Source organism: Trichosurus vulpecula, chromosome 4, assembly GCF_011100635.1.
Source record: "Trichosurus vulpecula isolate mTriVul1 chromosome 4, mTriVul1.pri, whole genome shotgun sequence".
Classification (NCBI taxonomy): Eukaryota; Metazoa; Chordata; class Mammalia; order Diprotodontia; family Phalangeridae; genus Trichosurus; species Trichosurus vulpecula.
Genome location: NC_050576.1, coordinates 253,272,578 through 253,285,332, shown reverse-complemented (window position 1 = coordinate 253,285,332; position 12,755 = coordinate 253,272,578). Strand labels below are relative to the sequence as shown.

At 43.8% G+C, this 12,755-nt stretch overlaps 1 protein-coding gene across 2 annotated transcripts in view; it reads right to left on the bottom strand.

The window, feature by feature from the left end:
• PIK3CA (phosphatidylinositol-4,5-bisphosphate 3-kinase catalytic subunit alpha) overlaps positions 1 to 12,087 on the bottom strand; it is a 91,344-nt gene extending 79,257 nt beyond the window's left edge. The window contains exon 1 of one of the 2 annotated variants that reach the window (XM_036753799.1): positions 12,008 to 12,087. The gene's annotated coding sequence lies outside the window, so the exon portion shown is untranslated. The remainder of the gene's footprint in view (positions 1 to 12,007) is intronic. The other variant, XM_036753798.1, reaches the window with a different exon arrangement.
• Positions 12,088 to 12,755: the final 668 nt, after the last annotated feature.

Sequence of the window (12,755 nt, the reverse complement as noted above, 5' to 3'; positions counted from 1 at the left end):
GTGCTAGGCACTGTGCCAAGAACTGAAAATAGAAAGGCAAATTCCACCCACAAGAAGCTCACCTGTAATGGGGGAGGGAACATGCAAATAACTCTGTCTATACAAGATGTATACATACTGGGTACTTTGGAGGTAATCTCAGAGGGAAGGCACATACTTTCTGCCCAAACTTTCTGGTCACTAGTATAGTGACCAGTATAGTACTTTTGCAGAAATGTACATGTACTTCAAAATATAATTCTCACAGAATTCTTCATTGATCAAAGAACATAGATAATCTTCAAAATATTTCAATAGAATAATACTTTTCTCACTAAAGTAAAACTATTGCTAATAATATTATGAAAAATGAAGTTTTCTTGAAGTAGTTGCCATCATACAAAACCATGGCACACTGTCCTAGAGGCAGAATAACATCAACATTTTCCCCCTGATAAGGCCCTGGTACACAGCTGATCTAACACAGATAATTCAGCCTTAGTATACGCCTTTTTGAGTTCTAGTTGTTCTTCAGGTCTATGCCCTAAATCAGTCTTCTGGTCCAGACTATTGATAACTAGTGGTCTCCAATTTTTTATTTTGGTGACTATGTATAGGGTCTTCAAATTAAGAAAAAGGCTAAGAACCAGATTGGTTATTTCATTGATATATGGAATTTCCATGGGAGAAAACTCCCTCTGCCAATGCAAGTTAGGACTTTTTCTGCAACACACAGTTGCTTAGTTGTGGTGTCAAATTCAAATAGAAGCAGGGCCACTAAGCTATATATAAGGATTGCTCTGGGCTGCATACTGACTTAGAAAACTACATATTGACTTTATCTATGTTGTACTTTTATTTATTTTGTAAAGTATCTCTCAATTACATTTTAATCTGGTTCCTCTGCATGTGGGCCATGTCTGACTCTTCCCTAGAGTACTGAGAGGTTAAGGAACTTGCCTAGGTTCACACAGTAGAACCCAGGCTTTTCTGGCTCCAGCTCTCCATCAACTATGTTAAATCTGTCTCTTGTAATAAAGAATCCTCAATTCTAAATTTTTCCATTCTTCTGGTTGACGAGTCTGATTTGGGGAGCCCACTGAAAGACCCATCTACATAATCATCTCTCCATTTCTGAACCTATCAAAGAAGGGCAGTGGTAGTGCTGATGCTTTGAAATTTGCTTAGTAATGTGATTTATGCTCAGTCAGTCAATAAGCATTTGTTAAGTGCCTGCTGTGTGCCAGGCCCTGTGCAAAGCACTGGAGATAAAAGAAAGCCAAAAGACACACCTTGTTCTCAAGGAGTTCACAGTCTAATGGGAGAAACAACATGCAAACAACTATGTTCAAACAAGGCATGAACAGAATAACTTGAAGATAATCAATAGAGGGAAGGCCCTAGTATTAAGGGGGATGAGGAAAGGTTTCTTCTAGAGATGGGATTTAGTGGGGACTGAAAGGAAACAAAGGGAGCCAGGAGGTGGAGCTACGGAAGGAGAGTAGTCTGGGCAGGAGAAATAGCCAGTGAAAATGCTTGGAATTCGGGGATGGAGTGTAGTGTGAGCTACAGCAAGGAAGCAAACATCATTAGATTGCAGAGTATGTCAGGGGGAAGCAAAATATAAGACTGGAAAGGTAGGAAGTGTCTAGGCTATGAAGGGTTTTGAATGCCAAACAGAGGATGTTATATTTGATCCTAGAGGTGGGAAGTAGGCACAGTAATTTACTGAATGGGGGAAGGGAGGAGTTGACAAGGTTACATCTGTGCTTTAGGAAGATAACCTGTCTGGAGTAGGGAGAGACTGGAGGTAGGGAGACCAGTGAGCAAGCTATGATAATAGTTCAAGTATGAAATAATGAAGGCTTGCACCAGGATGGAGAAAAGGGGGCATATATAAGAGATGTTAGGATGGTCAAATTGACAGGACATCCAACAGATTGAGGAGTCCAGGATGACACCTAGGTTGTGAGTCTAGGTGACTGGATGGTGGTGCCCTCCGACAGTGAGAGGGAAGTTCTGAAGAGGGAAAAGGGTTTGGGGTGAAAGACAATTGAGTTCAATTTTGGATATATTGAGTTTGATTTCTACAGAGTTTGAGATGTTTAATAGGCAACTGGAGATGAGAGTCCAGGGATCAAGGGCGCTGGAAAAGTAGATCTAGGAATCATTAGCTTAGAGATGATAACAAAAACCATGGAAGCTGATGAGATCACCAAAAGGAATAGTAGAGCAAGAGAAGAGAAGAGGATCCAGGACAGAGCCCTGGGTGGGTGGGTGGGTAGGTGGATAATCCAACTTTAGCAGGTTTGACTTGGATGATAATCCAGCAAAGAAGACCGAAGGAGTATTCGGACAGGCAAAGAACTAGGATTTAGTAGTCACAGAAACCCAAAGAGAAGAGGATATAAGGAAAAAGGGGTGATTGACAGCATTAAAGGCTGAAGACAATTTAAGGATGAGGGTTGAGAAAAAGCCAATGAATTTGGCAAATAAGAGAGGTAACTTCGGAAAGATCAGTTTCAGTTGAATGATGAGGTTGAAATCCAGACTGCAGAGGGTTAAAAAGAGAACGAGACGAAAGGAAATGGAAGCATTGATTATTAGTGGCCTTCTCAAGGAGTTTAGTCACAAAAAAGAGACGAAATATGAGATGATAATTAGTAGGGATGAATCAAGTAAGGGTTTTCTGAGAAAGGGAGATGGCAAAATGTTTGGACTTGTTTGTAGATAATAGGGAAGCAGACAGTAGACAAGGAAAAACTGAAGATAATCAAGACAATCAAGAACAATATGCTGAGAACACAGGATAGAATGGGATCACTTACACATGCAGAAGAAGTTGCCTTGTTAAGGAGAAGGGCTATCTCACTATATGAGACAGGTGAAGGGAGGACAAAGTGGCAGAAGACTTCTGGATGATGGGAAATGAGGAGGGGAGAAGAGGGAACTCTTGGCGAATGGCTTTTTTTTTCCCTTAGTAAAACATGAAGTAAGGTTCTCAGTTGAGAGGATGGGGAAGAGACAGACATGGGAGGTTTGAAGAGGGATGAAAAGGTTTAGAAGGGGGCAGCTAGGTGACACAGAGCACTGGCCCTGCAGTCAGGAGGACCTGAGTTCAAATCTGCCCTCAGACACTCGACACTTACTAGCTGTGTGACCTTGGGCAAGTCACTTAACCCCAATTGCCTTGTCTTCCCCCCTCAAAAAATGGTTTAGAAAGGTCATCAGCATGGGGGAGGTCATGAGGTGAGACTACACAAATAATAACTTATTCACCTACTTCCATTAGCAGAGCTCCTCCTTCATCTGGACTCATTCCCCAATAGTTAGCAAAGCCTCATCCCCTGTTATTCTTACTCACGACAAACCTGTGATTTCAGAGTTCCCTTCTAAACAGCTGTTGCGCACTCTCTCTTCTCTATGAACAACAACATTACTACTTCAATGACTAATGCCATACCTGAGTACCCTTTCCATTGTGCCTTCTGGAACTCCCACTCTATAATTAAGAAATTTTCCCTTATCTTGGACCTCTTCCTCTTGAGCTCTTTCTGTTCTTTGGCCTTCACTGAGACCTAGCTCCTCTCTGATGAGACTTCATCCCAGGTCTAGCACGTCTTTCTAGCCCTGGAAAATTGGTCACACCTTCTCTCATATTTCCAACCCCAAGTCTTGGTGGTGGTCAGAATTCTCCCTGACCTCCACTACCACCATCACTCTAGCAACTTTTCCTACTTGAAGATTCATGTTATCCAAATTTATCACTCCATCCAGATCCTCATGCTTATTATCTAACACTCCTCAGGGTACTTTCACTCTTTTTTCAATGAGGTCAGTACCTGGCTCACAGCACCTCCCCACACATTCCAATACTTGTGCTCATGCTAAGGGACTTCAGCATGTATATGGCTTTTTCCTCCAATACCCTCACTTCCCTGCTCTTCAATCTACTTCCATGGCCTCCTCATCCTTCTCCCTCCTTACATCAACTATACACAGAGATGGAAATGCTCTTGGTCTTGCCAACTACCACAAACAGATCACTGACATGCCCAAGAACTGTGAAATTCCTTTCCCTTTCACTGTCTTCAAGCATGCCATCTTGTCTTCCCAGTGCTTCACTCTTACAAAATCTGTTCTTCATCTGCACTTGGGATCTCTCCACATCCCTGTATTTTGCCAGGCCATCACCCTGGCTCTAGCTACACTCACCTCCCTGACCAACCTTCATTCACTCCTCAGTAAGCCAGTTTGCATCTATACATTCATCTACTCGATTCCCCTGATCCCTAGTCCTATAACCACTCAGACTTCACCAAATTCCAACTGTCTGCCTCCTCTGCTCGTACCAATGCCACTACCTACATGTTGTTGTACAGAGCCGGAGGCAGTAATAAAATCATGCTGACTAAGCATACTATGAATTTCTATGATCAAATTGCATCAGCAGCATTCCTTTTACCCCTTCCTAATTCTCTATCTCACTCTCCGGACAGCTGTTCTAAACCTTGTCATCTCTGTTCAAATCTATTGTACCCTCTAACCCCACTTACGCAGCTGAGGTCTTTGCTTCATATTATACTGAAAAAATTAACAAGTACTCTCTTCTCCCATCTTCACCTCATTTCACAAACTCCCACCAGTTCCTCCTTTACTTCAGTCTTTGATAAGGAAGTATCTCTTCTCCTTTCCAGGGCCATTCTACATGTACCCCTCATCCTAATCTCCTTTCATCTCTCTAGCACATTAGCTCTATCCCCTTTTATCTCCAATCTCTATGTACTAGTTTCTTCCCAGATGCCTATAAACACACCCTGTCTTCTCCTTAAAAATTCTCTCTTTATCTGACCATTCCTCTTCCCCCAAGCTATCCTCCAACATCTCTCCTCCCCTATTCTGAAAAATTACTTGAAAAAAGCTATCTTTACTCTTAGCCTCCAATTCTTCTCCCCTTCTTCTTTTCTTAATCCCCTGAAATTTTATTTTTCAACCCCCTCACTCAAGTGAAACTGTTTTCACCAATATTACCGATAATATCCATCTTCATGCTCCTTGATTTCTCTGCAACACTTGACCCTACTGACTATGTACCTTCTCCTCTCAGACACTCTCTCTTCTCTGAGTTTTTGTTCTTTCCTGTTCCTCCTCCTAATTGTCTGACTATTTCAGTATCCTCTGCTGGTTCTCATCTATGCCACGCTCACTAACCATAGGTGTACCCCAGTTCTGTCCCGGATCTTCTTCTTTGTCTAGATTCTCTCTTGAAAACATTAGCTTCACTGTGCAGATGACTTCCAGATTTATATATCCAGGCCTAGTCTCTCTCATGTTCTACTCTTGTATTACTAAATGCCCATTATACATTTCTAACTGGATGAGATATAGGCATGTCTAAAGTGAACTCTATTTTCTTCCCCCAAAGCCCATCCCTCTTCTAAACTTCCCTTTTACTGCTGAGGGCACTACCATCTTTCTAGTCACTGAGGTTCACAATTTTGATGTCATCCTCAGCTTTTCATTCATACTTACTCCATATATCCAGTCATTGGCCAAAATGTCTTGTTTCTATCTCCACACTACATAGAAAAAAATGACAACAGAGCTACTATCCTAGCTCAGGCCTTGTTACCTCTCATCTGGACCAAGTAATAGCTGACTTGAAAAGGCAGCGTGCTGTAGTAGATATGTCACTGGGCTTGGTGCCAGGAAGACATGGGTTTAGACCCTGCCTCAGCCACCTCTGAGCCATGTGACCTCTCTACACCTCACTGCAAAAGGAGGGGTTTGGGCTCAATGCCTTCTGAGGGTCCTCCAGCACTTCCCTGGTTGGAGCTTACCCCCTCCAATCCATCTTCCAAACTCACACTGTACTGCCTTTCGTAGAAAGCAGGCCCAGCCATATAACCTCCCTAATATCTGTACTGCCTAGAGAAAGGCTCTAATATATACTCTTTTGAAATGTCTTCCCATCCTGGCCTCTCCTTCCATTTCCAGTCACCTTATATTCTACTCTAGTCCTTGCAGTCTGTGATCTAGTTATTCTGACCCACTCTATTCTGTACATGGGGTATTCCATCTCCTGTCTCCCATACCTGGATTGTGCTCCAGCCATACCTCTGCCCCTTAGAATCCCTCTTTTCCTGCTAGTTCAGGAGCTATCTTCTTCAGGAAGAAAGTCTTTCCTAGTCTCCCTAGTTCCTACTGACTCCCTCACCAAACTATATCATATTCATTTTGTACACAGTACTTCTAGGTGTACCTAGCTTCCTGAGGTGAGAGAACTTTTTACTTTTATCTGTAACACTTAACCTAGCTCTGGGTATCTAGTAGGCACTTAATATAAGTTTGCTAATTGACTGTTGGGGAATGGGGGGCAAACAGATCTTATTTCTAAAATTTTAACTTCTTACTGAAGTTCACATGAGCAGCAATGTCCAGAGTGACTCTCTTTTGTGAAACGAATAAATCATTCTAGTAATTCTAATCCATAATACAATCAACATTTGTGAACAATTTCTCACTAGAAGTATAAGAGATGGATGACCTTTGCCAAATCCACTTTTTCGGGTCTCAGTGACCTTATCTCAAAAGCAAAGGGTTTAGATTAGATCAGGGCTGTCCAAAATGGGGGTCCACCTACAAGCATAGAAATTTACATAAATGCTTTAGTAAATGAAGCCGAGCTACCACAGAGCTCTCACTAAAATCGCAAATCAAAATATATTGTCTATTGTTTCAATAAAAAACTAAAGTTGGACAGCCCTGTATTAGATGATGGTCTGAGTCCTTTGCCACACTCCCATTCAAAGGCAAAGAGAAGGGGCAGCTAGGTGGCGCAGTGAGTAGAGCACCGGCCCTGGAGTCAGGAGGACCTGAGTTCAAATTCGGCCTCAGACACTTGATACATGTACTAGCTGTGTGACCTTGGGCAAGTCACTTAACCCCAAATGCCCTGCCAAAAACAAAAAACAAAACAAAGGCAAAGAGAATAGTCAGAAAGCTACTACAATGAGGTGAAATGAAGAGGTCCCTGAGTCAGGGGGGGTCTTGATGGGAGTGGAAAAGAGGGAATGGAGGCAGCTGCTACTGCAAAAGAGAACTCCTCTTGGCATCCCTGGAGATGACATATTTTTTGTTCATTTGTTTTTAGTCATGTCTGACTCTTAATAAGTCCCATTTGGGGTTTTCTTGGAAGAGATACTGGATTGGTTCACTATTTTCTTCTCCAGCTTCTTTTACAGACAAGGAAACTGAGGCAAACAGGGTTAAGTGATTTGCCCAGGGTCACACCGCTAGTGTCTGAGGACAGATTTGAACTCCAGAAAATAAGCCTTTCTGATGAGAAAAGATGAGAGCCATTGCGCCACCTAGCTGCCTGCTGACGATATCTTTAATATCACTTAACAACCCAAGTTGTCCTACCACACATAGAAATTTATTTACAGAGGTAACAGGGAAAAGGTCCTTGAGATGTCACTCTAGAGCACGCAAAATAAGACCTGCACTGATATTCTCCCTCTGCTACTCTAGCTGCATGAAGCCAAGTAGATCAGTTAACCTCTCTAGGCCAGTTTTGTCAGCTGTAGAATAAGGACTAGATGAGTTCAAAATCAACAATCCAATGAAACTGGCTCCCTTCAAATAAACAGATAATGAGAACATATACCCTTCAAGATGGTAATACCTTAGGTTTAAATCTTGCCTCAGACACCCCCTAGCTATATGACCTTGGGCAAGTCATGACCTCTCTAAGCATCAAGTTCCTGTCTATAAGACAGTGATAATAACACCGACTTCAAAGTGTTTGTTGAGGAATCAGATGAGATAATGTAGACAAAGTGCTTTATAAAACAAAACACTACATAAATATCAGTTACAATTATTCAAAAACTGTTAAAGTGATATTAATAGGAAACAGTCACTCCTACAAAGGACAAAAGTCTTTAGGACAACCGGGCTTTACTATATTCTCTAAGTATTAGCTTATAAGTTTGGAGTTGAAACTGAGGACGTTTATTGGCAACAGGGAGAAAGGAGGTAAAGTTGCTCTGCCCTACTGTTTGTTCTACAGGCTTTACTTAAAGGGCCAAACAAACGGACTGTGGTCCCTCAATTCATTTCCTGTGTCTTTGCTACCTTTCTCAGGCTTCTTAGATTTGACTTCTCTCCATGCTTTCTGAGGTCCAGATAGACTGGTCAGTTGCTGTTCTATACACATGATGCTGCATTTTCATTTCCATGCCTTAGCATTGTATGTCCCCAGACCTGGAATGTACTTCTATTTTCTTCTCTACTCCTTGAAATACCTCACTTCCTTCAGACTCAGCTCAAATGCCATCTTCTACATGAAACCTTCTTCACCCCTTCCAAAACAACTTTATATTCATCTTTATGCATTCTAAATGTGTTGTTTCTTCTATTAGAATGGAAGCTCCTTGAGGTCAGGAACTATTTCACTTTTGCCTTTGTATCCCTAGGACTTAGCACAATGACTGGCACATAGTAGGTGTTTAATAGAATGCTCATCGATTACTGATAAGGGGCAAAGTTTTACAGGTTCCTTGAGTCAGGAAGACATATGTTGAAGCACTGCACAAATTGGATGTGTGACTGTGGCCAATTCACCTAATCTCTTGATGAGTCCAGATGACTCTGACTATATGCTACAGAAAACCTGCTAAGGAGTTTCCTAGACAGATGAAATCACAGGTTCAGAACACATTCTATTTCTGCTGCAACCCACAAGAAAAAAAAAAAAAAGAAATGAAGGAAGCAGACTAAATGATCTCTAAGGTACATCGAGCTCTAAATTATTTGATATATTTCAAGACTCAACTCTAAAATCTCATTTGTGATGCTGATATTGGAGTGCTCTACAGCACTGGCGAAGAAACAAAACCCAGATTAAAAAACAACTTTTTTTTTTTAAATAAAAGCTTTCTCTTAAGACTTTTGGTGTCCTATAGACATCTCAAACTCAACATGTCCAAATTAGAGCATGCTATCTTTCCCTCCCTTCGCTATTTCAATTTGGGTGTTTGGCCTTCTAGGAATCAGCCTTGACTCTTCAGTCTCTGTCACCCTATGTATCCAATCAGTTGCTAAATCTTATCCATTTCCCACCTCTAACCTCTACCCTATTCTCTCTATTCACATCCCCCTCTACCTCCTCTCCCCCTCCCCCCCTCCCCCGCCCCAGCGCAGTTAGGTTGGGCTATTTGCTATTCCCCTTCCATAACATTCCATCTCCTGCATCCACACCTTTGCCTGGGCTGTTTCTTTCTCATCTCTACCTCTGAGAACTTTTAGTTCCATTCAAGACTCAAATAAAAGAGCCCTCTCCTTCAAGATGCCTTTCCTGATTCTCCTACTTCAGGGGCTCTTAAGCAAGGGTTATGAACTTTTTTTTTTATTTTGATAACTGTATTCTAATGTAATTGGTCTCCTTTGTAATCCTATGTACTTTATCTTATGCATTTAAAAACATTATCCTGAGAAGGGATCCATGGAACTTCACCAGACTGCCAAAGGTGGTGGGTTATAACACACAAAAACAGTTAAGAATCCTTGCCCTAGTTGTTACTGGTAACTCCTCTTCCCCTAATCACTGCGCATTTATTTATTTATATGAATAGGACTTATAATTTAAGTGATATAGTGCGATATATTTTTTGTAATTTATATTCTTAGTGAATTGCCTGGAGTAATGAGAAATAAAATGACTTTTCCAGGTTCACACCATGAATATGTTTCAGAGGTGGGCCTTGCAACCAGATCTTTCCGGCTCTTTGCACAGCTCTCTATACACTAAGCCTTGTATACACCTTGTATTTACTTACTTGTGAACCTGCTGTAACCTCCTAGCAGAATATAAACTTCTTCAGGGTATGACCTGTCTTTTCTTTTTGGAACCCCAATAACTAGCACAATTCATGACACACTGAAGACACTAAATAAATGCTTCTTGACTGACACATCTTCAAACCCCTGGTTTTCTTCATGATCTAGCTCAACTTTTACAGGCCTTCCCAGCCCCTTTAGCTGTTAGTACACCCCCTCCCCCTACCTTCCATGTATATATTCCATACATGCTTATTTAGGTATATGTTATCTCCCAATTAGAATGTAAGCTCCCTGACAGTAGGGACTGGTTTTTCTTTTTTATTTCGTTTTCCCAAGGCTTAAGACAGTCGTTGTTGTTGTTGTTCAGTTGTGACCCCATTTGGGGTTTTCTTGGCAAAGATACTGGAGTGGTTTGCCATTTCTTTCTCCAGCTCATTTCACAGATGAGGAAAGCAAGACAAACAGGGCTAAGTGACTTGTCCAGGGTCACACAGCTAGTAAGGGTCTAAGGACAGATATGAACTCATGAAGATGAATCTTTCTGACTCTAGGTCCAGCACTCTATGTACCTCACCACCTAATAGCTCCAAGATAGTCCTTGGTATATAATAAATATTTAACAAATGCTTGTTGATTGATTAATATATACTGTCTACACACATACTATGTACATGCATATGTGTGTGTGTGTGTGTATAAGCATACATACATACACAAAGTACACCACCAATCTAAAATCTCCCATAAAATGCTTCACCTTATCAAAAACTTCCAAAATTTCAATATACAATATGACTTATTATAGTCTTAGTTTCTGGCACTCTGTGTTGCACATAGTAGGATGTTAATAAATGCTTGCTGACTCGACTGAATTCCTCGATGGATCAGTAGTCACTCTAACAAATATACAACAGCTTTTTTTCTTACTTATGGTAGTAATTATCTGTATTTCTTTAAGTCTTTACAGCCATGGCTTGGAACCTACCAAATAAATAAAACATCTTATGGCACTTTCCTAGCAGTGAAAGGGGTCTATACTATCATTCCTAGCTGCTTCAAATGTAGCAACTGGCATGAGTTACACTGAATCAATAATGATGTTTCTTTTTCATAGAAACGATAGTATTCCAACCATCTCCCCTCATACTGATTTCCTGCAGTTACAAAAAAACATTGTTGGAATGAGGAAGCTTCAGCTGAAAGAATTAATCACTGCAGTTTATACATGTATATTTTTAAATGACCAGGGAACTTTAAAAAGCATCCTCTCAACCACCCACCCCACTCCACCCCACCCCACCCCTTTTTACCGGAACTACACAAACAGTTCCAAATTCTTGAAACCAATGAGAACAGAATCGGTTTCACAAGCCTGGAAGCCTTAGTACCTACCTCTATCATTAAGTACCAGTGTCATCCTAAGACAATCCCTTGGCTACGATCAAATCACATTTCCTAAATGCTTACCCTTTACATAGGCCAGCACAGGGCACCACTTAACCTTCCTATGCCTCGGTCACTCTGGAGCTACACTATGACACAGGCAGGATAATAAGTATCCAAACACATGCCGAACGAGACAATGTTTCTATGAGTTTCTCTAAGCAGAAGGATGATTTACTGTTTTGGTTAAAGAAAAGAAAGACCCTGGGAGAGTGAAGACGAGATAGTTTTCCCATTACCAGCTTGCTGGGCAATTTGACGGCCCCCTCCAAGCGCACCCCCCCCACCCCGTGAGAAAATGACACAGCACCAAGGGAGGAGGGGGGCTGAGGACCCTTCGAGCCCCGGGAGACGAACGAAGGGGCTGCCCCTCCACCTCGGTCCCAAACAACCCCAGCCCCACGGCCGGGCCCGGGTGGGTGTGTGAGGGGCACACACAGCGGGGAGCGCTGGGAGGAAGAGGAGAGCAGAGAAGGGAGGGAAAAACAAGGGAAAGGGAAGGGAGGAGGCGAGGAAGAAGAGGGGGAAGAGGGAGGCGAGACGAAAACAAGGAGCAGGGGGTCAAGAGGAACGGGAGGAGAAGGGGAGGGGGCGGGGGAGGCCCCCCAGGGGAGGGAGGGGCGACCCCCGCAGACACTCCCCCCCACCCCGGGCCCTGTCACCCGCTGCGCTCCCCTCCGGGCTCGCGGGGCTCCGGCCCTAGCCCAGCCCGTCCCGTCCCGCAGCCCTCGTTACTCACGCTCCGCTCGGGCTCGGGCTGCTCCAGGCTCGGCGGCTCCGCCCGCTCGCCCGCATCGGGCCCGGCTCCCGAGGCCCGCTGGCTGCCCCGCGCCCCGGCCCCGGCCCGGCCCGCTCGGCTCCCCGCTCCGCTCCGCTCGGGGCGCGCCTCTACCTCGCGCCCGCGTCTCTCTCGCGGCGCCCCCGCCCCGGCTTCTCCCTCGGCCTCCGGCTCCCCCCCCCACCCCGCTTTTTTTTCCCTTTTGTCTCCAGAATAAACTTTATTGGTCTCTTTTTCCGCTCACATCATGTAAACAAACAACGAGCTCCTCGCCCCCGCCCCCCGCGGGCTCCGGGAGGGGAAGAGCGAGAGAGCCAGCAGCCTCCCAGGGGCTGAGCCTGCCATGCCCCGGAAGCACAGGCTCAGCGGGGCGGAAGTGAAGCCGAGGCGCCGGGCGCGAGGGATGGGGGTGGGGAGGGAAGAGAAGGGGCGCGAGGAGAGAGCCCGAGAGGAGAGGAGGGAGCTGCGGTGTTTCACTGCGCCTGCGCGCGCGCTTCCACCTCCTCTCGAGTGTGTTCTCCTCCCTCATCCTATGTGTCTCTGTCTCCCCCTTTATCTCTGTATTTGTTTCTGTCTTTGCCTCTTTACCTCTCTCTGTCTCCCTCTCCGTCTTTCTGCCTCTCTTGTCTCTGTATCTCTGTCTGTCTCTCTCTCTCTCTTTCTCTCTATCTCACATTTTCTTTGCCTCTCAGCTTCTCTGTTTTGCTCT